Raw genomic sequence first — 24,935 nt, 5'->3', positions numbered from 1 at the left:
TGTGGGTGGCTCTGTGTATTTTGGTGGTTTTGTGTGTGTGGCTCTGTGTGTGGGGGCAAATACAATAGGTCTCGCATTTGAGAGTGATTACGCTATTGACATTGTAAATAACAATGCTGTTTCTTTAAATGTTTTAAAAACAAAAACATAAACAAAAATAATGTCATGAGCAATGCCAATAGCTCTAACTTTAACAATGCCGAGACCATTGCATTGTAAATGCTTGTTAACGGGAGACATGTGGAAACACAGAACAGTAGCACATGTATCATTACCATTTGGATCTCTCTGTATTTTTGCTTCAAAATATAAGCCAGTGTGCAAGAAAGAAGACATTTTGCAAAATGCCCTCTGAATCACATGACAGCGTGGGTAGCCCCAAATTCAGAGGTGTACAAATACCCACTGTTACTAAAGTACCTTGTGCATATTAAAAAATAAAGCTTTCCTTCATGACCATGTTGCATTCATTTTTATTTTACCATATGAACTGTTGAATGGTTGGGACGCAATGAAAAACCATAAGCTGCAGCTTAGTTGTTGGCTTTGGGTATTACTTATTTTTGGACCAACTGCAAACCTTATATATACCCCCACAACACAAAGACGCAATAGTATATTGCTTTCGTAAACCCGTTATCGTGTCTAAAATCAGATGAAAGTTATCCCCAATTGCTACTAATTTTCATAATTATTTTAATTTAAAAAATTAGTTTATTTGGGATAACATTGAGGTATCTACAAAAATGACCCCTTGCTGAATTCAGAATGTTGTCTGTTTTTCGGAAATATATAGCTTTCCGATATAACCCATTAGGCCTCAAACCTGCTTCCACCACAAACTGCAAGTAAGTTGAAACCATGAAAATTAGGGGGAAGGAATACATCTAGAAGAATGAAAAACGGTGGTATTTTTTTATTGCTTGTTCCTTAAAACCAGGGAAGATGGTGATCCTAGCACAGCAAACCTTTTGTTGATGCCATTTTTTTACAACAAAAAAATATGTTCTCTTGCACAGCATTTTTACTCCATTTCTTCTTAAAAACATTAGCCACATTTTGGTAATTATCTCAGTTCCTTCCAGGGGAATCACAAACCCTGAATACTTTTAGAAGTCATAGGATGTTGGGAAAAAAGGACAAATATATGGCGTGGATACTTTTAAGTGGAAAATAGTTAACGTTAAAATGCGAACTACCTCAAACATCAATAAAAGTGCCTAGCACTGGGAGGGTGGGGGGAGAAGACTTAGAAGTCAGGGAGTTACACACCTTTTACTAAATGATTCTTCAGAGGTATGATATCTATTTTATTATTTTTATTTCTAAAGCGCAACACTTATCTTAAAGTGGATTTCACGGCGGTGAGTAGGTACCTCAATTAACTACTGAGAGAATACATCGAAAAAGGGGCCTCATATCATCCATTAGCAGGAAAATGCCAGGTTTTCAATCCATTTCTAAATTTGGTATTATCTTCAAAAGCAAGGAATTCCACTGAGCAGCGGCGAAGTACAAGAAAGATTGGCCACCCGATCTAACTTTCCTCATGCGCTTGGTTTTCGCTAGGGCCATATTACAGGATCTTAAGTCACAAGAGAGTTCATAAACTCCTCCCTGGCCTGAGGAATATCGGGGCCTTCATTGTGAAGAGCTTCTTGAGCGAAGCATGAGAGTTTGAAAGTAGCTCGCTTATGCATAGGCAACGAATGCAAAGAGTCTATGCACGCTGAAGCAGAGCCAAACCTGTCCGTCTTACATATTAGCTTGGCTCCTGCGTTTTGGGTAACATGCAATCTAGTAAAAAGATAGTCAGCCATGCCTACAAATAATGCATTTTCGTAGTCCATTCTACTTGTTACGAGAGCCTGAACTATGTTTTTTCACCAGGCTGTAGGTATCCTTTTGAACATTCTTCTCAGCAACTTAAGAATGCCAAAGCATTTACCACGTGTAACCTCGACATACTCTTGCATGGAAAGTTGGTAATCAATAATGACCCCAAGGTTTTTTGCCGATTTCTTGGGCAATGGTATCTCCCCTAATGTCTCAGGCCAGCAGGAGGCATCCCAAATCAGATTTCTCTGCATTGAGTTTTAAGCAGTGTTTCGTCAACCATCCTGCGTCTTTGGTGAGGCAACCCCGTAAGTTGCAACGGGTCTCATTGCGATCCTCCCTAAGTGACATCATTAACTGGGTATCATCTGCGTAAGACGTAACCACAAAGCCTAGCTCCTAATGATTTTTGCCAATGGAGCTATATAAACATAAAAAATAGTGGGGCTCAATGAGGAGCCTTGGGGGACCCCACAATGAGAAATAAAAGAAGGGTATCTGTAGGCAGTAAATTGCACTTTGTGGGTTGTATTCAATAAAGAGCAGCTATTCCACCCGAGGGCGTGAGAATGTAAACCAATCTAGTGCAGCCTGCCTATCAGCAGTTTATGAGCAAATGAGTCAAAAGCTGCCGACAGGTCTAAAGTTACATAACAGTTTGACAAAACATTCACCACCCCTCCCCCTCCCCCCCCAAAAAAAGTTGCAATTTTTTGTGTACATTTTATCTTGAAAGCACAATCACCATCAATCTTGCTTATAGGCTTCTGCATTTATTTGCATCCAATCAGGGCGTATTCTTACAGCATTATAGGTAGCCTCTAACTGTTACATTTTGCAAATGTGTTCATACGTGTATATACTGGAACCACTGTCAGTGATGCAAACTGAGCTCACAGCATTTCCTTAGAATTCTCAATCTAACAGTAAATGTTTTGCATTAAATTAACTTTATACAAAAGTTCAAACAAGCTATTGATATGCATTTTGCTTTAGTTGCAGACTGTCAGAATCCTGTTCAGAGGGCCACGGTTTAAGCAGGGGATACGGGGCCCAACCATGAGGAGGGATTAGGCCTTTTACTGCGGACGTCCTGGGGTCCGACCTACTATGGTGTCTGGTAACTGGGCCAAGTACCCTTCAGCACTGGACTCTCAGGAGTGGCGCGGGTCAAGCAGTCCAGGACTTCTCTGGGAGGAGGTACGTATAGGGTGAAGACAGGTTCACAAATGAAATACACCCAGCCACCTCAGTAAACCACTGTCTAGTCAAATACTTGCTTTTATGTAAAAGGCAGTATTTATCTACAGACACAAAGTATATTATGGAACACCACAAACAATATGCACAGTCTTCTTGTGGCAGGCCCACAAGCGTAACCCGGGTCAGCTTCTCAAGTCTCACCTCCCTAGCTAAGGACCATTGTGATTTTCCAGTTACAGGCTGTTAAATAAAACATGCACATATAGTTGCAAAAAGGAAGAACAGGGAGACTCAAGCGATAAGCGATGTGCCAGGGGCACTCTACATTCAGAACAGTTGTAGAAAAACAACAGTATCAGCGCTGTTTACACTGACTGTGGGTGTAACCCGAAAGAAATCGTGCACATAAGTGCTTGTGACACACAAGGTGGATGGCGCAAGTGACAAGTGACACAGAGAAGAGCGGCGCAGAGTGAAGAATAGTAAACTCTAACTTACTACGGGTCGAAACGCCGTTGACCTCCCAGCGCAACTTTTGGCGCTATTCTCTGGTTCACAAAATGTTAATCCTTTGTAATTCTTGTAAATATTCGTGAACCTAAAGTACCTTGTAAATATCATCACTATTGTTCACACCGCACCGCTGTTCGCTGTGTCACTTGCGCCGTCCACCTGGTCTGTCATGAGCACTTATGTGCACAAAGCTTTTTTGGGTTACACCCACATTCAGTGTAAACAGCGCTGATACGGTTGTTTTTCCACAACGGTTCTGAATATAGTGACCCTGGCACATCCCTTAACCCTCGAGTCTCCCTGTTCTTCCTTTTTGCAACTATATGTGCAGGTTTTACTTAACAGCCTGTCAAATATTGCCTGTTGAGACGTTATGTTTGTTACATGCAGGCATGTATGAGTCATTGTCTCAAGTGAATTACCATTGTTTAAACAAAGTATGTACTCTGTAAAGTTCAAAATGGCGCCGTTGCAATCTCAATAAAAGAATGTCAGATGTCATGCCACCACATCATAGTACCTCAGAGAATACCTGATGCAGCTGGTACGTTAAACTGAGTCACGTACCCAGGAAATCGTGCAAATCCGCATCCTGCCTGAGACACAGCCCCATGCGTCTTAACTGAGCAAACAATCGCGCTTCAGGTCGACTCAATGTCCTTCTCTTTAGTACAGTGGTTCTACCTCTATGCTGTGAAATATAACTGAAGGATAGTACTGCTTGTACAAGAGATTTTGTGTCATCGTTCATGACAGCTGCGAGGTGTTCCTGTATTCTCTACTTTTTTACAATGATAGGTGATGAAATACACAACATACTTAGAATTACAGTTTATATTTATAAAGTCACGGATCTGTAGCAAAATATCTACAAATGCTGCATTTACCACAAGTGAAAAAGCCAGGAGTGATACTTATGGCAAATCATCTGTTTGATCCTATATCCCTTCCTGTAAGTCTCAAGCGGCTTACGCTTCGTTTTCTTTTCATTATTGAGTCACAACAAATGCATTCCAATGTCACTCTGAGTCTGTCTAACTCAGGACTTATTGTCATGTTGGAAGTAGTTAGGTTAACCTTATTTCCTAAGACTGTTTGGCAGTTCTCGACTTCAATAGTTCTTTAGTGGGTTTTCGTAAAACGCCAGCCAGCGCTTGGGCTAGTATGGAGCAGATCTGGAGTCCATGTCAGTCAGTTCTGTTTGCAAGAGCTCCGCTACAGTGCACTTAAGCTATCATTCTGTGAGGCCTTTCTCATATAGGGTCGGGCCTGGGCTGGGTCTTCGGATGTGCAGCTTGTGGTATGGAAGACTGAGTTATACGTGGCAGGCTGATAGGAAACATTACTCTCAATTGTATCATCTTTAATGTATAAAAATAAGTCGAAAAATGGATGCCTGTCATGGTCAAGCAGAAGTTATTCTTTGGGACCAGTGCATATGGCTAACTCATTGTCAATGTACAAACCCGTTTGTGTGTACCAGCAATCTTTCAAAACAATTCTATACATTATTTTATTTCAAGCATCATCAGAGTGTTTTCATAGCAGATGGTTCATGATTATTTAGAATTGTTTATATTCCTTTCAGGCCATATTCTGTAGGGGTGCCAGTAGGCAAAGAACACATCCATTTCACAGCCATTAGTCTGTTTGGAAGGCCTATGGCAAGAAGCCAGGTTTGGGGCAATTTTATCGGATGACGTTCACAAAGCAGGAGACAGAACTGTCACCCAAACAACCACTCAAGTGCAAACCGCTCTGGGAAGAAGGGCTCGTCTATAGTGGACCCCCAGATCTTTTCCTGGTTGGACTTCAGCTGTGCGATCCAGAGACTGGCCCATCAAATTACCTGCTCTAACTTAACTACTGGTGCACTTATTCAGGTCTGGAAAGCAAGTCGTATGCCTTTTCTGTGGCTTTACTGTGTTCGGTTGAGTGAACGTACCCCGTGTTTCATAACAATGTGTGTAGGTTTAATGTAAACCACCAAACTATTAAAAAATAAAGTTGGGCTGAACTTGGGAGTTGTTTGGACGTGATAATATTGCAAGTGTTTGCTGTGCTATCAGCTGACTAAATCTGAAAGTAGAGATTTGTAAAACATCCAGATAAGCATAGGAACTTATTTAATTATTATAAAGCAGACAACTTTCTCAAACTATAACCTTCTCGAATTTATGCGAGTTTAAACATTTAAGGCTACACTAGGACAGGTTATGGAACATATGAGTGGCCTCTCCTGATTTCACAGCTCGGAGGAGCTCAGCCAAGAACCAGATGCGCCTAAATAAAAATAGTAACTTGTGCTTCATGTATGCCTCCATTACACACTTCTGTTGAATTGTTTCAAAGGGCAAACTGTACAATGCCTTTTTGAATCGGCAAAAGGTCCAATTCACAGACTCAGGCTGTCTGAGACTATAAAGGGTCCTTTTGGTGTGTATAAAACTCAAAACTGCGCTTTCGTAAGCCGTTACTGAATCCTAAGTTTGGTTTGCAACCCATTATTGATTCTGTATTTGGAAGTGTATTGTTTTGTGCATACCATATAAATATCAAACCAGAATGGTATGTATTGATGCTTTGCGACTTAAAACATTAATAATTTACCAACTCTTTGAGAATGTTAAAAAACATGGACCACCGCATACTCTTAAATTATGTTGGTTACTTTTTTTAAGTTTTCTTTTCAGCAAAATGGGACGCATTTTTTTTTTTTATGATTGCTTTATTTAAAAGCAATCACATCCCTGTGATGGCTGGGATTCATAGTGGGTCACCATTTGAGACCTACCTCGCTAACATTCATGAGGTAGGTCGAATTGCGACCCACCAGGAATCAGTATTTTGCAAACCGACCTATTAGTACATAGGTCGATGGCAAAATAGCCCACTGGTCATATAAAAATACTGGACGCAAAATGTGACCGGTATTTTGCGACAAGTGCTTCAGAACATCTGACCCAGGTTTTTTCAATAACAAGTAGGAGGATTTTAGATTGAGATGTCCTCCACATGACCGCGTAGATTAATTATTTCAAAACTAATCCAAACAAGCATTTGCAATGCAATAAGTCTCGCATTTGCTAGAGTTTGAGCTATTGGCATTGTAAATGATAATGCCTTTTATTTATGTTTTAAAAACCAACACATATATAAAAGGCACTGTCATTAACAATGCAAATAGCTCAAGCTCTCACAAATGCGAGACCTATTCCATTGCAAATGCTTGTTCAAGAGTTCTTCCCGTTATCGCTTCAAGAACGTCAAATGTGCACCTTCTATTATAAACACGTTTATTTAAAAGTTATTGTGTCTGAAAAAAAACTCATACGTTTATACAAATTTTTTTTGCAGACATACCAATTTGTCTGTCTTAAAATAAAAAGCGTACCATTTACTATATCCTGCACTTCCTGAAAGCTCTTTGTGGCGCCCTGCAGCTCTCCTTCATCGTTACAGTACCTCAGCCTATTGATTTCAAACACGATGTCCTATGAGAGGCTTGTCGTAGTGTTAGTCCAGTATTAAAGTCCTGTGGATAACCTTTCAGACATAAAAGTATCTGTCAGCTCAGTCGCTGCTACAGAGGCCGTATACAGCTACACGCACCCTCCTTTGGTAAGACTCAGAGCATTTCATTTATTTCAATTACTGCTTCCTCATCCCTTTCCTAATTGCTACCCTATATGTAGACCTTAAATGACGTGTTTCAAGTGTGGTGGATTAAGTGAGAAATGTCCTCTTTTCACACCCCTGCCCACTAACAACAAGTTCCAGCATCTCGCGAGTGCCGTGTGGGGCGGCAAACACCCTTTCTAAAAGTGAAAGCACGCAGGGCGCACTGCTAATTGAATGAAGGGGCCGCCATTGCCTGTGTCCCGGCAGCGCTGTGTGGGGTTGCAGGCACCCTTTCTAAAAATGAAAGTGCGCAGGGCACACTGCTAATTCATTGAAGGGGCCGCCATTGCCTGCGTCCTGGCAGGCATCCTTTCTAAAAATGAAAGCGTGCAGGGAACACTGCTAATTCAATGAAGGGGCTGCCATTGCCTGCGTCCTGGCAGGCACCCTTTCTAAAAATGAAAGCGCACAGGGCACACTGCTAATTCAATGAAGGGGCCGCCATTGCCTGCGTCCTGGCAGGCCCCTTTCTAGAAATGAAAGCGTGCAGGACACACTGCTAATTCATTGAAGGGGCTGCCATTGCCCGTGTCCCGCGAGTGCTGTGTGGGGTGGCAGGCACCCTTTCTAAAAATACCTCTGCATGCCTGCAGTCTCTGGGGTCGTGCGCGCTGAAATAGACGCCGTTAGCGTGCACATCGGCTGTCTGAAAGAGATGCCATGAGTGTGCACATCGGCTGTCTGTAAGAGACACTGTGAGCGTGCCCATCTCCTGTCCTCCTTCGACCACCAAACCGACGACAATAGGTCTCGCCAAGGCGAGCGGCGCATGAGCTGCGTCGCTAGTCGAGACCTAAAAAGGTCAGACAAGACCCACTGTTCCGCCTTCTTCACAACCAGACATAAGGAACGCTTGCTAATAAAATACCTAAATAATGAGTCCATCTATTCATACGGAACTGATGGCTATAACTGTATTGACAGTTGCCTACTTATTGCACATACGCTTATCAGATGGTGCCACAAGGCGCTGAAACTCAGCAACCGAACGCATTCTGGTACTTGTGGTCCTGTTTAGCTTCCAAACCTCCAACTGAACTAACTCAGCTGAAAACAATGATTTGAGAAAGAAAAGCCCAGGACTGGTGCAACATGTCTGTGAAGACATGGGGTCATCGGGTAACCTGACCCCTCCACTTCTGCTCTTGTTGTGCAATTAGCTCTTCAACATGCTGTTGTATCTCCTAGGTCTTAAATAAGGTGTGAGCATTCTGAAGAAAGCCCTCAAAATAACTCCATTCAAGCTATCAAAAAACTATAGCTAAATCCAGAAAAAAAACGTAATTCCTGCCTACAACCTCCCTGTCCACAATTGGTTATTTGATTCAAAGTTGTTCAGATCCAAAGTAACTCTTATTATTAAGCCAAGACCTACTGGACAATCGGTTCTCACTAAAAGGGCACATTAAGAACAAAGTAAAAAATGCTCAGTGGCTACCGTGCACCATTCTTAAACACACCCACAGTCGGAAGAAGACCTGCAACAGGTACTTCAAGCTTTAGTCCCCCAAAGATTGGACTATAGACCTGCTTTACTAACTGTCCAAGCATTCGTTTCTCCACATTCTAGCTAATCAGCCAGTACCATGTTAGCACAAAAAGCGCTATACTCAACTACATTTCCCATGGACATAGGGGAAATGACAGTCCGCTAATCAATGTCTTCCACAGTCTATAATCTACAATGCTCCTTATCCCCTCTTTCTTCACTGCCCAGATGTAAACATCAGTGGTCCTTCTTTTCTTATTCATTTTCTCATTCAATTCCAATAAACATTTTTATATTTAAAAGTTATCTTCCTCAGCACGCTTATTCGCTGCCTAACCTCCAATGCCACGATATTCTCTGATTTGCTGTTAGAGTGGATGGCCCTCACAGATGACCCTCTTCACATGGTAAGTGACCCGTCTCTCAGGGAGCCCAAGAGCATCACAAGAGATCCCCAGGGCTAATGGAGACAGCTAGCAGAGCTAGGGGGTGCTATACGAGGGCCGCGCTGCATGAGCTGTTCTCTTCTACCTCTCGCCGGACTGCGGCTCCAGGTCACATTGGTTTGCACTGCAGAGGCGTGCAGCTATTACAACTGAATTTAGTTTATCAGCCATCTCAAAGCATATGCCTAGCAAAGTATGTGCACTTAAGAGTGTTGAGGGTTCTTGATTTCGGGCAACAGCATACATGAGATTTCTTGCTGCAGAGTATCCCCAACCGTCTCTGGAGGGCACGGCCACCCTCAGTCCTGAAGGAGATGCAAAGATGTCAATGTTTTTGGCAAAAATGTTCAGAAGAACGATTGGCTGTTGCTGGCAGGCTTGCAGGACAAACTCCTGCATATAGTAGGCCCACTCGTTAAGATTCTACACATGGCGAAGGAGATGAAGGCATAGGGAAGCACCATGGCCCTGGTCCTCTTGTATAGTTGGGCCCAAAGAGCGCACTATGACCCTGTCTCTCGTCTCTGGATGAGTCAAAGAGCAATCGGCCTATTTGGGAACGCAGACTCCAGTGCCGTCTTATACCGGTAAACCTGAAGCTGGAGGACTGGCCCATCAGAAGCCAGATAAATATATTAAAAACATTTTTTCGAGGCAGGGACTGGTGGAGGCAAGTTACACATATCAAACCACTATGGTCACAAGTAAGTATGCGCAACAATGGGCGACAAACCAGGCCATTCAGAACATTCTTGACCTACAGAGGGAACGGTAGAGACAGAGGAGGCTGAGACATTTTCATGCCCCAGGAGGTTTATCTGGTAAGATTGATACCCTTTTGGCCTCCTAAGGCTTGGGGGGGGGGGGGTGGCTGGGGGCTTCCTACCCAAGTGGGAATACGGAGAGACCATGGATGCTGCAGATTGTCCTGTGTTTTCATACAGAGTCCGAGGATTACCCAGTGCAAATTGTTAAACCCAACCCTCTCCGGTTTTCGAGGAAGAATCAGCTCTTATAGACACTAAAAGTGCTAAAATCGAATGCAAAATAGCTAGTTACAGCCTTCATTTCACCCAAGAATATTCCTGGGTGATATTTTCCCACTAAACAAAAAGACAAAATGCACATACCAGTCATAGACTGGACATAATTCAACAAATGGCTCACTGATGTTTCAAGATGGAGGGCATCTATCTGTGAGGAAATGTCCTACTCCCAGAGGAATGTATGGTCAGGCTAGACCTCACCGGTGCCTGTCTTCCAGTCCCCATATTAGCTCTACATGGGCAATTCCTTCAATCAGGCTGGAGAGGGCAGATCTACAAGTTCATGGCACTGCTTTTCAGGCTGTCCTCAGTCCCTTGCCGTTTCATTAACTGCCTTCTACCTGTGGTGGAGTTTCTCAGGTTCAGAGGCACCAGGTCAATCATTTAACTGGATGTTATCTTGTTGATGGATCAACGCCCACTTGACCACAACTGTTGCACTCCTACACAAGATGGGTTTTGTGATCAACCAGGCGAAGTCACAACTGACACCTAAACACACCATTAACTTCCTGGGACTTGTCGGGCACAGAATATATGGGGAAGACTATACAGGGATTCAAAGCTGGATTGCTTTGCCATTGAGAACAAAACATTAGCACAGTTCTGTATTGCTGAAAAATGTGGGGCATAATTCCCTTGTATGCACATGAGCATATTTATATCGATTGCTGTTGTTATCTTGTTGAAAGGATTACATTTTACATAAGGATTTAAAATAAAAAGCACTTCCTGGGGTTTGTCATAAACTCAAGCAAAACCACACTCAGTCTGCCTGCAACTAAGGTATCCTCAATAAAGAGCTTAACAAGGCCCATCTGAGACAGACTTTCACTCAGACAGCAAGCCAGCTAGTGTAGGGTTGCTCTCATCTTCCATTCAAGCAATCTTTCAGTGAACAACTGTATTACAGGGACCTTCAGAGGATGAATTCCGCTCCTCTGAGGTACAGGTTCAATTACTCAGAGATGATCACACTGTCACAGGAAGCCAAGGCGGAGATTCAGTGGAGGCTGGATCACATGGAGGCTTGGAATGGGAGAGCAATTTTCAGCTTCCCCATTAACCTGATTATACAATCAGACACCAGCTTTTGGGTTTGGGGGAAACAGGTGTGGTGAGATCTCCATGGAAAGCAGATAGTCAAGAGGCTGAACTGAACCTACATATCAAGTGGCTGGAGCTCTTGATAGGATCATTCGTGATCAGGTCAATGATGAAGAATAGAGAATTTCACTGCATCCTGAAGATGGACAATGTGTCCGTAGACAGGTACATCAATCAACTGGGGGTTGGTAAAAGGGGGTTCCTCGGTCCAAGAGGCTGGCGGAGGATATGAGCTTCTGACACTTCGGCCTAGAATATCAGATTTCAGTAAAGACAGAGTTCCATCCCTATCACCAGAATGTGGCCGCGAACTGAAATTTCAGATTTATCAAGGACACCACTGACTGAATGCTAGACTGCTTGGTTTTCACCGCTCTCATACAAAGACAGGGACTGTGTGAGACAGACCTTTAAATCCAGGTTAGAAAAAAATCTACTTCTGGAATACTCACACTAGTGCAGGATCCTGGAGTCAAAGAAATGGATGCCTTCATGCTGGAATAGGTGGAGATTCAGAGGTACGCCCCCCCCCCTTGCGGGGATAGCCAGCCTCTGCTCAAACAAGGCGCCAGCAGGCCAATGTGATCTTGGTGACTCCAATTTGAAGATCGGAGTTGTGGTTATTGCTGCTGTTGCAGCTATTGTGGGATTATCCAGTGTCCTTGCCTCACATTTGAGGAACCCGAATGAATGTCAGGGGAGGCCACACTCCTTGGTAATGGAAGGTTCCCTCAGGTTGATGGCATGAAAGATTACAGGAGAAGATGGGTGATCCTGGAACTTTTGGGTTTGCTTCTCACCTCATCCAGCATGCCTGGGCAGAGGGAATCATCAAGAGATACCACTTTGCTTGGAGAAGATGGCTTCTTTGGTGTGTGAAAGGAACGTGCATCCAGGGGGAACAAATGGTGTGCAAGTTCTGAATTTCCTCTCTGAACATGGGGAAGCAGGTCTAATCTAGAGGGCAGTGAATATCTTCCAGTCAGCGATTTCTACAGGTCACTTTCCAATGAATGAAGTTTCCTTAAGAGAGAACATCCATGGCTCTGCATGCTCATAAGAGGGGGTAGGGAGGAACGCAGTCATGAACCCAGAAGTCACGTCATTCCTGCCTCTGGGATAGCAACCTAGAGCTAAAACCTTTCCTATCCTGATAATACATTTTTATCTAGACAGGAGCTTTAAGAAAAACTTGTTATTCTCCTATGCTTGGTATCTTGTTGGCAGGTGTTGGGACATAACGGCCCAGGATGTTAATGGCAGAATATTCCCTTCTGAAGGAGTATCATTTACCATTGCAAAAAAGACAATGATCAATTTGTTGCATCTTCCTCTCATGTTGTCGTGTTTCAGGTGATGGTTTATATTCTGGAGCATGAGGAGACTTGGAGGCAGCTGGAGGAAATTAGTAGAGTGGTAGGCGGATGCAACCGTTGTGGATTCAGAATAAATCCAGACTCAGAAATACAACTCATCTGTGTGGTTCTTGATTTAATACGTGTTCAATTTCTTATCAGGCATTTCTGTAGAGCCGCAAGCTCTGTGTGGTGCAATCCATCGAAGCTTACAAGTAGGGCAACCAGATTATGAGAAGCAACAACCGGGACAGGCCAGACATAACAGTAGGACTAGTGACTGGCAACGATCAAAGGACTGGCCAGATTTATACCTTGATCATTGCCAGCCATTAGTCCTACTTTTATGTCTGGCCTGTCCTGGTATGTATGCATGTATATTTACACATTCATCCTGCAAGGCAGAGTTGAAAGGCATGCTTTCCATTTCCATAGGTGCCTACAAAATCTGTAGTAGCTTTTGCGGTTTGTATTTTTCTTGTGGGCATGTGAATGTTGCCTTGTAAACGTGTGCCTGGATAAATGGGCGTAGATTTGCAGGGCTGTGTTTGTATAATATTAGCTATGGCAGGATCTCAAGACCTCCACTGTGAACACCTCTAAACTCTTCCCCACTCTGTCTCACCTCTGCTGGGCACATGCAGCTGACCTCCTGCTGCCTGAGGCAAAAAGGTGGATTGCACTGGTTGCTTCAGAGTTTAGACAGATCCCCCAGTATATTGCTGCACAGATTAGCAAATTTTATGTCACATATATAGAATTTTTTTAGCATTTTGTGGCACTTTATTTTGCAGTAATAGAGCTTTGGGTCAGCAATTCAATGTTTCGCCCTTTCAGAGCCACCCATGTCCCTCGTGGGCAGCGGACCCTTTGTAATTACATTGGTGCCCCCTCAGGGACCTCAGCGTGCCCCGTGGGCCCTGCGTGATTATATTTTTGACCTGTCAAGGCCCCCCACAAGTCCTGTGGGTGCCAAGTCCTGTGTAATTATATTTTTAGCCCTTCAGAGCCATTTGCTGTCAGCCCTGTGTAATTATATTTTCGTGCCCACAGGACTCGCATCATGTTCAGTGGGTTGCGGGCCCTGAACCAATAACCTTTTTGTCTCCTCGGGCATAACCTGTTGGTGCGGGCCCTCTTCTAATTTAATTTCCCCCTCAAGGCCCGCCGCGTCACCCGTGGGTGGCGAGCCCAATTCTCACATTTTGGGGGTCCAAAGCCTACCCCTGCCTCCCCCACCTTCCAACCTCCAACTGCCCCATGGGCAGCAGGACCACATAGGTCCATGCCCCCTTCCATTTCCACACCTTCCGTGCCCTGAAAGCCGGGTGAGACAATGGAAGGGGCGCACAGGCACGCTGGAGGAGTCAGACAATACTGCAAGAGGCCGGGGGAGTAATTTACCTTATCTTCTGTTCTGGTCTCTGAGCAGTCTTCCGTCTGTCCTCCGGTCTGGTGAAGGCTCAGTAAGTCCTATTCTCCAGTGGGCGGCAGGTGGCAGCAAGATGGCATTCCAGAGAACAGCAAGGCAGGAGGTAGGCAGGCGATGAGGAATATATATATATATATATATATATATATATAAACAAACACCTTGCCTGCCTACCTGTTGGAATATATAAACAAACACCTTGCCTGCCTACCTGCCGACTCTCTTTTTGTTCGCCTAGAGGTGATCACTGGGCCAATAAAAGAAGGTCGTATTTTTTTAATTTCCTGGGCACTTTTGTGGCAGATTTTTACAAAAGAACAAATTTAGCCATTTTTTTGCAAATCACTAAATTGTGAAATCCTGCACGGTCTGTTTGGTGGAGCTGCACATGCATTTCAATACTCTTTTGTAGGAAGTGTTGACATTTGTCCCAAAAACTGGGACATGTATTCAAAATTAGGAATAGTTTGGGATTCTGGGACAGTCCCCTGAAATCTGGGATTGCCTGGGGAAAACCAGGACATCTAGTCACCCTAATTATGAGGAAATTACTGGAGATCTCAGTCTAGTAGAGGGAGCACCAGCTGTTGATTTCACTCAAGAAGCCTTTCAAGGCAGTTTCTTTACCATCTATCGCTAGCGGGATACATGAGCTATGCAACAAACCTGGGATTAATGTATCCGGTGTGAGTGCACACTCAGCCAAGAGAGTAAGGACGCCCAAAGCCTTATTTTACGGGGGCTAAAAGATATAATGAATGGTCTTCAGAAATGTTACTTCAATCTGATCACTGTGAAGGGTTTACTAGCAGCTAGCAAGCTTTAAACATGCATAATGCTCGCCTATAATCCTGAAGTAGAATGTAAAATGTCCAACCTATTGAGAAGGATTTCTTCAATTCTATTAGGAATACAGAGCCAAAAATAATCCCATGCATGCCAATAGACTTGATTCAGCAAGAAACACGATTTTTTAAGTGAAAATTTGTTTTCCTTTAGGTGTCTGCCATCTAAAATTGCCTGTTCTTCAACATAAGTCAATGGGGAAAATACATTCATCCGATTTTTTCAAAAATCTACCACTTTCCAGTGAAACTGTAGGCAAGTGTGTTATCGCACCCGGTACTCATTGATTTTAAGGAGATCTAATTCTACCCATGAAGAGCTTCATTGATTAAATACACTGGATTAGAATGTGGCTTGGGGTATAGATGATTTGCATTTGAGCAGTTAAAATGTTTTTTCAGGAACGTATTAAAGGATTTAAATAGGTGATACGGTAAAATATTTACCCTATTTTCACACAGGCATTGGACAGAAGCACGAGTAAAGAGGACAAACATGTGGACAAGGTACTTTGCACAAAGAAAGATGCATCACTTAAATTCGTAGATTGTGGAAGAAAGGGATTGGTAGACTGCTGTTTGATATTTTCCCTGTGTTCAAAGGAAATATAGCTTAATGTTGGGATTGATGTGATAACTTGGTAACTAGATGACTAGCAATAAAGGTTAAGACATCTTTTCGTCCTTAATAGAACCAAAACTATCCTGCTCAGTAGTTAGCAAATTTTAAATGCCTATACTATAGAAAACAAGCATTAAAAATGCAATAGGTCTCGCCTTTGATTAAGTTAAAGCCATTTGCTTTGCTAAACAATACCATTAGCAAAGCAAATGGCTTTAACTTAATCAAAGGCGAGACCTATTGCATTTTCAATGACTGTTACTGTTGCATGGTGCATGCGGCAGGAGGGAGAGAATCCCGCTAGACACAGCACAGGGAGAGGGGGCTGCGCCAGAGACCCGGTGCAGCACACGCTGCTGGGATGTATGTCCTAAGGGGAAAGGGGTGCGCCAGAGCCCCCTGTAGTGCACAGGCTGCTGGGATTGTGTGCGGAGGGAGTGTACACCAGAGACCCCATGCAGCACACAATGCTGGGACAGTCGGGAAGGGGGCGGAGGCAGCAACAAAGACGTGGTGCGCCGTGCATACGCTGCTGGGATTTGGGCTATTCGGAGGTGGGGGTGGGGAGGGAGCGTGGTCGTGTATCTACAACATAGAACCGCTGGAGCACACGCTGCTGGAACTTATGCAGATAGGGAGATAGGGAGAGGGTGAGAGGCGGGTGTACCAGAGGGCCGCCGGAGCACACACTTCTGGACTGTGTGCAGGATATAAGCATGGGTGGGATGCACCGTAAGCCTAAGAGATCACACACTACTAGGATAGTTTGCATTAGGGGGCATTGGAGGTCCCACCTAAGACCTACTGGAACACACACTGCTGGGGTTGTATGACGGGGAGAGAGCATGGCAGAGAGCCGGTGCAACACACAGTGCTGGGAATGTGTGATGGGGAATCTCACCGGGAGGGGGAAAGGGGGTTGTGCGACAGAAAGAACTTGGAACACAGACTGCTGGGGGAGTGAGATGGGAATGTCATTGGGGTGTACACGGACTTAATATATCACACACCGATAGACCTGTATGTGAGGAGGAGCACCTGACGGGGGCACGCTTCGCTGGACAACCGATGGAACACACACTACTAGGACTGTGCAGTGGGGTTTATTAGGAGTGGTTGGTGCTCATCAGATCCATGGTGTGCGGCACGCAATTATGTTTTAAAGACGTGTACTAGGAGCATATGAGCAGGGACGGGATGAATGTAATGCACACAACCCGGACTGTGTTCCAGCGCAGCGGGAATACAGTGCCTGTCCTTCGGCTGGCCAGTGTTACCTGCACTAGAGAGATTGGCTGAAGGATAGGCAGAGAGCAGGGGCACATGGGAGCATGCTAGAAAGGGCGTGCAGATGAAAGAGTGCACAAGGGTTGGATCAGAGTGCACGATAGACTGCAGTGATGAGCGTTCTTGAGAAACTGCACCAGAGCTAGTTCAAGAGGCTGCACAGAAGTGCGCTGGGCTGCACCTGAGAGCCGCTCGTGGATGACCTTTTGAAATCGGTCTGCTCCTTTTCAAGCACACTCGTGCTTGTGCTGGCATCCGCCTTGCAGGAGTGAGCAGTGGCGGCGCGAGAGCCATATGTTTTCCATTAGCACGCGCGTCGCTGATCGCTCCCGCAAGGTGGATGCCAGCACAAGCACGAGTGTGCTTGAAAAGGAGAAGACCGATTTCAAAAGGTCTTTGTAGTGTTTTAGTACTTTAAGATGTTAGAACTTTAATAGTAGAATGTCTTTGCATCATATAGAATGTGTATAAAAAGTGGAATTATAGAATGTACAGGTATTCTGCTGAGGATCCAGGGAAGAGATACCAGCACCCTTTTTACTTTATGCACAGCCAATCTTAATAAAGAAGATTACTTATTTATTCAGACTCAGCTGCATCACTACAATTTTGGCGACGGGCTGGGCACAGTCTCTTCAAGCTTAGAGTTTGTCTGCAACCAAATTGTGCGATGAATGCCATTTCGGGGCGGGACTAAAAAAAAAATACAGAATAACCAAGAAAAGAACATGGAGCACAAGAAAACATCCCGTGAGTAACCTGAAGGTACCAGCGTGTATTTGAGGTGAGCCACGTGGATTTTTTTTTTCCTTATTCTGAGCAGAGAGTTGATCGGTTACCGCGTATGCAAGCCACGTACACAACTGACTTACTTTCAAACCCCGCATTCTTCGCGCTCCGCTTATTCAAACCCCGCAACCTGAGCGTTCTTTCTCCATGGCTGAGAGATGCTTGCTTATGACGACAGCAACGCTCTCGGACTGACGCCACTCACGTTGGGTCAGCGAACGTCAGCGCGCTTTAAGGTCACGCACGACGGCCATTTTGGAAATCGGGTTTCCATAGTAACAGGACTTCAACAAGTGACTTCGCTACGGATTAACGTTTCTTCACTGGATTTGCATTACTAAAGCTACGCAGCGATCTCTGATCCAGCTATTCATGGTATTAACATATATATATTTTTTTCCTTTTCATTCTCACATGCTTTTGGTGCATTTTCATTGCTGTTATTCACTACTTTTCATAAGGGTGCTGGGTCACAGACATCTACAGGTCAATTAACTCTTCAACCAACAAGTGCGCTACATTACCTTTTACAAGAACATCGTTCTATATTTTTTCCTCTACAACTACAGCTTTACGAAGGAGTTATTCAATTTGCATTCTTCTTGTTTTATTTTGCTCGTTTGCTTTTGAATTCTTATTCCGGTCATGCCTGATACCACAGGCAATAGCACAACATCTTGTGAACTTGTTGCTGCTGCAACTTCCATGCACATTAACACTCCGAGAGAATTTTTAGCCGTACCAGGAGAACCACCAGTGGCATGGACAGACTGGAAAGAGTACTTTTTAAATTACATTGCAAACATGGAAGATTCCAGCGGAAACTATTCTCCTGAAAGAAAAAAAAAAAGTACTGATGTATTGTTTAGGCCCTGAAGGTTTAAGGGTCTACAATGAATTACAAAAACATGAAAGGGCTGGGGGGGGGGTATATGGATGTGTTTAAAGCTGCAATCCTTGATTTAGACGACCACTTTTCCCCCTCAGTATGTATAGCTGTTACTAGACACAGCTTCTTTCAGAGAAAACATGATAAACATGAGAGTATTGAAGAATACGTATCAGCGTTAAAAAAAATTGCTAGCAGATGCAAATTTGCCCAGCTACATGACAAATTGATCAGGGATCAGATCGTCATGTATACCAAAAACAAGAACTTACAAGATAAGTTATGGGTTGAAGGTGAAGGTAGTCTCAAGGACATTATTGCCATGGTTAAGAAAGCAGAATTATCTGAACAATGTGCAAAAGCTAGTTTATCTGTTGATAAAAAGGATGTTGCGATGGTAAATAAGATTTCTGAGGAAAAACAAGTCACAAAAATTACAGAGATCCCAAAGTTGATGGGAAGAAAAAAGAAAAATTTGAACTCAGGAGAATAGGAAATTTAATATGTTATAGATGTGTTAGTCGTGTTCATTTGGCTAATTTTGTCAGATGTCCTGCAAGATCCGCAAAATGTCTTGAGTGTGGCATTGTTGGTCATTTTGCGAAAGCTTGCAGAAGAAAGACCAGCAAAAAATCCAAAGGTAAGGTAGCTTGTGTACAAGATTCTGAACAGTACAGTGATTCGATGTCATCTGATGAAGAAGTTCAAAATCAGTTTAACAAAAAGAAAAATGTGGTTTTAAATATTTCTGATAATTTTTCCACTAAACCCATTTGTCAAATGTCTTTAGGAGGTGTTCAGGTTCAGTTGGCTGCCAATTCAGGTTCGCCATACACTATCATCGCCAAACAGGTTTGGGAAGAATTATTAATTTCACGTATTGGTAGTGGGTTGGAACCTAGTGACATTGCCCCTCTGAAAGCTACACCAGTGAAACAATTGATATCTTAGGAATCAGAGTACTTGTTTTTCGATTCAAAGGTAGACATGCAACCGGCAAATTATACATTGCTAAAGAAGGACCTTCAGTCCTAGGATGGAAGGAGCAGAAACATCTCAACATCATTCTTGATCCTAACAGCAAAGAGCAGGTTCTTATTGCATGTGATGGTGAAAGCACAAAAAAATGGGTACTAGAAGAATTTCCTACTGTTTTTTCAGCTCAAATGGGTGGGCTTAAAGGTTTTACGCATAGAATTCTTCTGAAGGACGGTGCCATCCCCAAAATACACAAAGCTCGCAACATATCACTTATCGTTAGAAATGAAGTGAAACTTGAATTGGACAAATTATTGGAGAATAATGTTATTGAAACTGTTTAGGCTGCAGAATGGGTCTCTCCATTGGTCGTGGCTCGTAAGGCCAATGGAAAGGCCCGTTTATGTGTGGATTTGAGGTACTTGAAAAATAACATTCTAATAGATCAGTTTCCTCTTCCCAGAATTGATGAAATGTTGTCTCTCACACGTGATGCTACATTATTTTTAACACTTGATTTATCTGATGCATACCATCAAGTAGTTCTTGACCCTGAAAGCAGGCATCTGACTACGTTTTGTACCCCCTGTGGGTGTTTTAGATTCAAATGCATGCCGTTCGGATTAGCTTCAGCAGCTGCAGTCTTTCAAAGGCTCATGTCTAATTTACTAGGTCATATCCCTGAAGTAGTGTTTTTTCAGGATGACATTTTAATCATGTGAAAAAACAAATCTCATCACGATTCTAAATTAAGGGAGGTTTTGAAAATTTTAGAGATAATGGTTTAGTTGCTGAAGGCAGCAAATGCAAATTTGCAGAAAAAAAAATCACATACCTAGGGCATGAGATTTGTGACACAGGAATTAAACCCAAAGCAAAACTAGTTGAGGCAATTGTTAATTCTCCTGCGCCTAAGTCTAAAGATGAACTCCGGTCTTTCCTGGGGTTAGCGGAATTTTATTCAGTTTTTCAATCAATTCTCACAAAAAAACATATGAAATGCGGCAATTGATAAAACATAAGACCCCGTTTGTGTGGAGTGCCGCGAGTCAGAGGGCTTTTCTAGAAATAAAAAATGCTAACACCAGTGCACCCACTTTACAAGGTTTTGATCCTGTTGCCGAGACCTTTGTGACTACTGATGCCAGTGGCACAGGACTAGGGGGAGTTCTCTCACAATTGACAAAACAAGGTGTAGAAGTTGTAATAGCCTTTGCCTCACGGTCACTATCCCCTTGTGAGGAGAAGTAATCTGTCATAGGACGAGAAACTTTGGCCTGTGTTTGGGCGATGGAGCACTTCAGTAAGTTTATTTGGGGGAAAAAGTTTACCCTCCGTTCCGACCACAAACCTTTAACTAAGCTACTTACTACAGAAGGCCTTTGCAGAGCTTCAGCTAGAATAGCTAAACTTTCTATGAGGCTCCAGGGTTTTATATATGAAGTACAATATTGTTGCTGATTTTTTTTAGCAGATACAATATTGTTGCTGATTTTTTTTAGCAGAATGTCCTTACCACTCAGAGAAGTGGATCAGAGTACTTGGAATGATTTTTGTGTAGCTGGAATTTTTTCTGACTCGTGTGGTTTACAGATGGATGAATGGCAACAAGAGGTTGCCATGGATCAATTACTTAATATGGTGAAGGACAAAATTGCCAATGGATGGTCTAATGAAGACAAATCTGATCCACAAATTAGAGCATTCTGGGAAGTGAGAGAGGAATTAAGTCTGGATGGAGAGTTTGTGTGTCGTGATGAAAGAATCATTCCTCCTTTAGGAATGCGACAGAAAATTATTAAAGTTGGACACAAGGGTCAACCGGGAGTCTCAAGAACTAAGATAAACATCAAAGCATTGTATTGGTGGCCCAAGGTGGATTTGGAGATTGAAAGACTGGTACGTGATTGCGTAAGTTGTGAAGGTGCTGACAAAAGTCAGAAGTCACTTAATCCTCCCATGTCTTCTTTAGGGTGCCCAAAATTACCTTGGGAAGATTTTGCTTTGGACATTATGGGCCCCATAACCTGGCAAGATGGTCTATGTAAATATATTTTGGTCTTAGTTGATCTATTTTCCAGATGGATTGAAGTAAAAGTAGTAGAACACATTAACACTGCTATAGTAATTACATTTCTCGATGAATGCTTTATTAGAGAAGGGTTACCAGCTACGATATTAACTGACAATGGGGTACAATTCAAATCAGATGTTATGAAACAGTTTATGGGTGCCACTGGTATAGTACAAAGATTTACAGCCCTGTATCTTCCCTGGGGCAATTCAGTGGTAGAAAGAGTCAACAGAGTGGTTAAAGGTGCGCTGCAATTGGCTAGCAAAGAGAGGAAGAATTGGGATATGGAACTTGACAAACTAGTATAGTCTTATAGGATCACAGTTCATGATACGTGTGGTGAAAGCCCTTTTGGTCTAATGAGAGGAAGGATTCCCGATTGCAAAATTAAGCCAAACTGGATGGGTAGAAGTAAGAAATATGTATGGGACAGCACCAAGGTCAGAGAATGTATTTCCAATTCACAAAGTAAAAACAAAGCATATTTTGATTCTAAACATGGTACCAAGAGTGTAACTTTAGAAGTTGGGCAATTTGTCAGAATCAAATAAAGTTGGAAAACTGCAGCCTTGTTTTTCTGAACCCAGAAGGATCTCCAAGGTGATGCGTAATATGGTCATGTTAGATGATGGCAGTATTCATCACATGAGCCGCGTTGCAGTTGCACGACTTCAACATTCGAATAATGATAAAATTGTCAAGGAAAGGGAAATGGGTGGTGATTAAGTCCTGGCTGTAGTTCAGAATCGGGTACTACACTTGTGTTTACACCCAATATGCCACATGAGACCCCTGGTTTAGATATAGTGACAAAGCAGAGAGTTACACCTGGCGATTCAATCAATGAAACAATTTCAGAAATAGTGCATGATTCTGCCAATTGTGACTTTCCAACTACCTCAGATAATTCTTACCAGTCTGAACAGACTGGTTGCAAGGATAATATGCCCGTCTTTACGAGGTATGGCAGACGTGTCATTACACCCAAAGTTTTAAATGATTTCATATGTAATTAGTTCACTCAATGAAGATAGTCCTGTAAATAATAGTTTTTCTTTGTTTTGTTTTTTGGTTAGTGATTTGTTTTTTAAATTAAGGAAGAGGATGTGTAGTGTTTTAGTACTTTAAGATGTTAGAACTTTGGTTGTAGAATGTCTTTGCATCATATAGAATGTGTATAGAAAGTGGAATTATAGAATGTACAGGTATTCTGCTGAGGATCCAGGGAAGAGATACCAACACCCTTTTTACTTCATGCACAGCCAATCTTAATAAAAAAGATTACTTATTTATTCAGTCTTAGCTGCATCACTACAGTCATCTCCTAGAGCAAGACCTAAAAAGGACTTTAAATCTTAACATCCACATCACTGCACATGATACTATCATAGATATCTGCCAAGTTTCCCGGGTTGATGCGTGATTAGTTAGGCCAATCCCATGGTTTTTTTCCTTACAATTCTGGGACTTCTAGCAGTATTAAACTCAGTATAAAAACAGGACAAGTTTATGAATTCCAAAGGAAAAAAAACACAGGAAGTGTCTAACTAGGCAGCATGGGTCAAAATCATGTATTGCCTGATTAATTAAAATTGTTGTGAATTTATAAGATCCAAAAATACTACAAGGGAAACGGCAGCAATGGCCCAATAAAGCAGAACGGTTCTGTAATGAAGCTAGGTTCCACAGCTGCTGATCTCTCCAGCATGGCGCCCGAGTTGTCATATTCTTAAAACTTAAGTTAGCGTTCTAGATCAATACTACTCCGTCTCCCCTACAGAGCGCTCCAGCCTGCACCGTGCGTCTTCAGACATAGACGAAGGACCGCTATCAATGCGCTGCAGCTCGCGGCTCTGCCTGCAGGTGGCGCTGCGCCGCTTGCTCTCCCCTCCCCCGCAGAAGGCGCCGCTCTCGTCCCGGCTCTCTCGGGCGCCTGCCCCGCTCCTCGACGTCCGGCCCCTCCCACTGTGGTCTCTCTGGGCCGCCGAGGGACTGGTTAGAGAATACCAACCCCTAGGACCCCCAGCCGCGCGCGCAGAACACTTACCGGCCTCCCTCCGCTCACCGCTGCCTGGATCGGTCCACACCACCTTCCAGGCCCCGATTGGAAGAATGTGAGCGGCCAATGCGCGGGCGGGAGGGACAGACTGGCCATAGACCTAGAAAGAGGACAGTTTCAGCGACGCATGTCGCCATGTTGGAATGGGCTACGCGCCTATCTGTTGATTACCACACAGTGAAGGGCGGGCGTTGTGATTGTCATCATTAAATGCCTCTCTACGGTTCAACATCTGTCCCTGTTGCTTTACCGCACAGGGACCTGTTGAGTCTCGTGTAACTGCACAGCATCTGTATCCTCCCAGCTGCCTGGTGAAAGATGAGCACGAGCTTTGGGAAAGGAAAGGAGAGAGACAGTTTGTCGAGCTCAAGCTCCTTGCAGGCAAACAAATGTCAACATAAGAGGGAGGACTGGGGGTATTTAATTCAGAAAGTGGTGGGGGAACCCCATCTAGGGAAGGTATATACATCCGTTTTACTCACATCACATCCTGATTTTTCTCCTGCCCTGGCTGAGCGAGAACAGCTTGTTCGTGTTTCTTGCCCTGATCTGCGCCCTCAGGGCAGCAGTGGGCATGGCATTCACTACAATGTAAAATTTGCTATTCTAAATCCAGTCCTAGAATATTTGGAGAAAAATCACCTTCCCCAAATATTTCAAGAGGCTTATTTACTATTCTAACTCCAGTACCTGGAATATTTTGAGGAATGTTATAAATTCCCGAAATATTATTAGGATGGGCCGAAAAGTACGAATTTTGAATTAGAGAATACTGCTCAGGTAAATAAAATCTAGGAATAGGGCGAGGACACAGGACTAGGGGCCACTGCACGGCTTGGGTCATTCTCATGACACCTGTGGTGCCCTCTGAGGTAGGCAGAGACGGTTTTAGGAGTTCAATGCGTATTGCAGTGGGTAGGCATTACAATTTGATCATACCCCCTGGGGCACAAGGCTGCTGGCAGGCAGGACTAGAGGTAGATCACGTGAGTCAGGACTTAGTTCTTTACACCCTTGTTTACCTCCCTCAGGAGTTTGGAGGTGGGCAGGAGATTTAGTAGTTTATTTCAAGATCCTTGTTTGCTTTTTTATTGACTGGATGCGTGGGTAATTGGGCTTTCATACTCATGAAATCCTCACACATGAGCCCTGTGCTGTAAGAAGTTGATTGCTAGCTATTTAAACACTGTCCTCGTGAGTTATTTTGTTTATGTGTAACTCTTGAGGAGGGCAGCAAAGCATGTTGGCTTCTGATGCTGTGCTGGAGGTGTTTTTGGTAGCAGA

At 43.4% G+C, this 24,935-nt stretch overlaps 1 protein-coding gene across 1 annotated transcript in view; it reads right to left on the bottom strand.

Annotated features, from left to right (window-relative positions):
* LOC146808774 (zinc finger protein 574-like) overlaps positions 1–23,741 on the bottom strand; it is a 35,592-nt gene extending 11,851 nt beyond the window's left edge. The window contains exon 1 of the mRNA XM_085615586.1: positions 23,640–23,741. The gene's annotated coding sequence lies outside the window, so the exon portion shown is untranslated. The remainder of the gene's footprint in view (positions 1–23,639) is intronic.
* Positions 23,742–24,935: the final 1,194 nt, after the last annotated feature.

Source organism: Triturus cristatus, chromosome 7 (genome assembly GCF_964204655.1).
Source record: "Triturus cristatus chromosome 7, aTriCri1.1, whole genome shotgun sequence".
NCBI lineage: Eukaryota > Metazoa > Chordata > Amphibia > Caudata > Salamandridae > Triturus > Triturus cristatus.
This window is presented reverse-complemented; position numbering and strand designations above follow the sequence as displayed.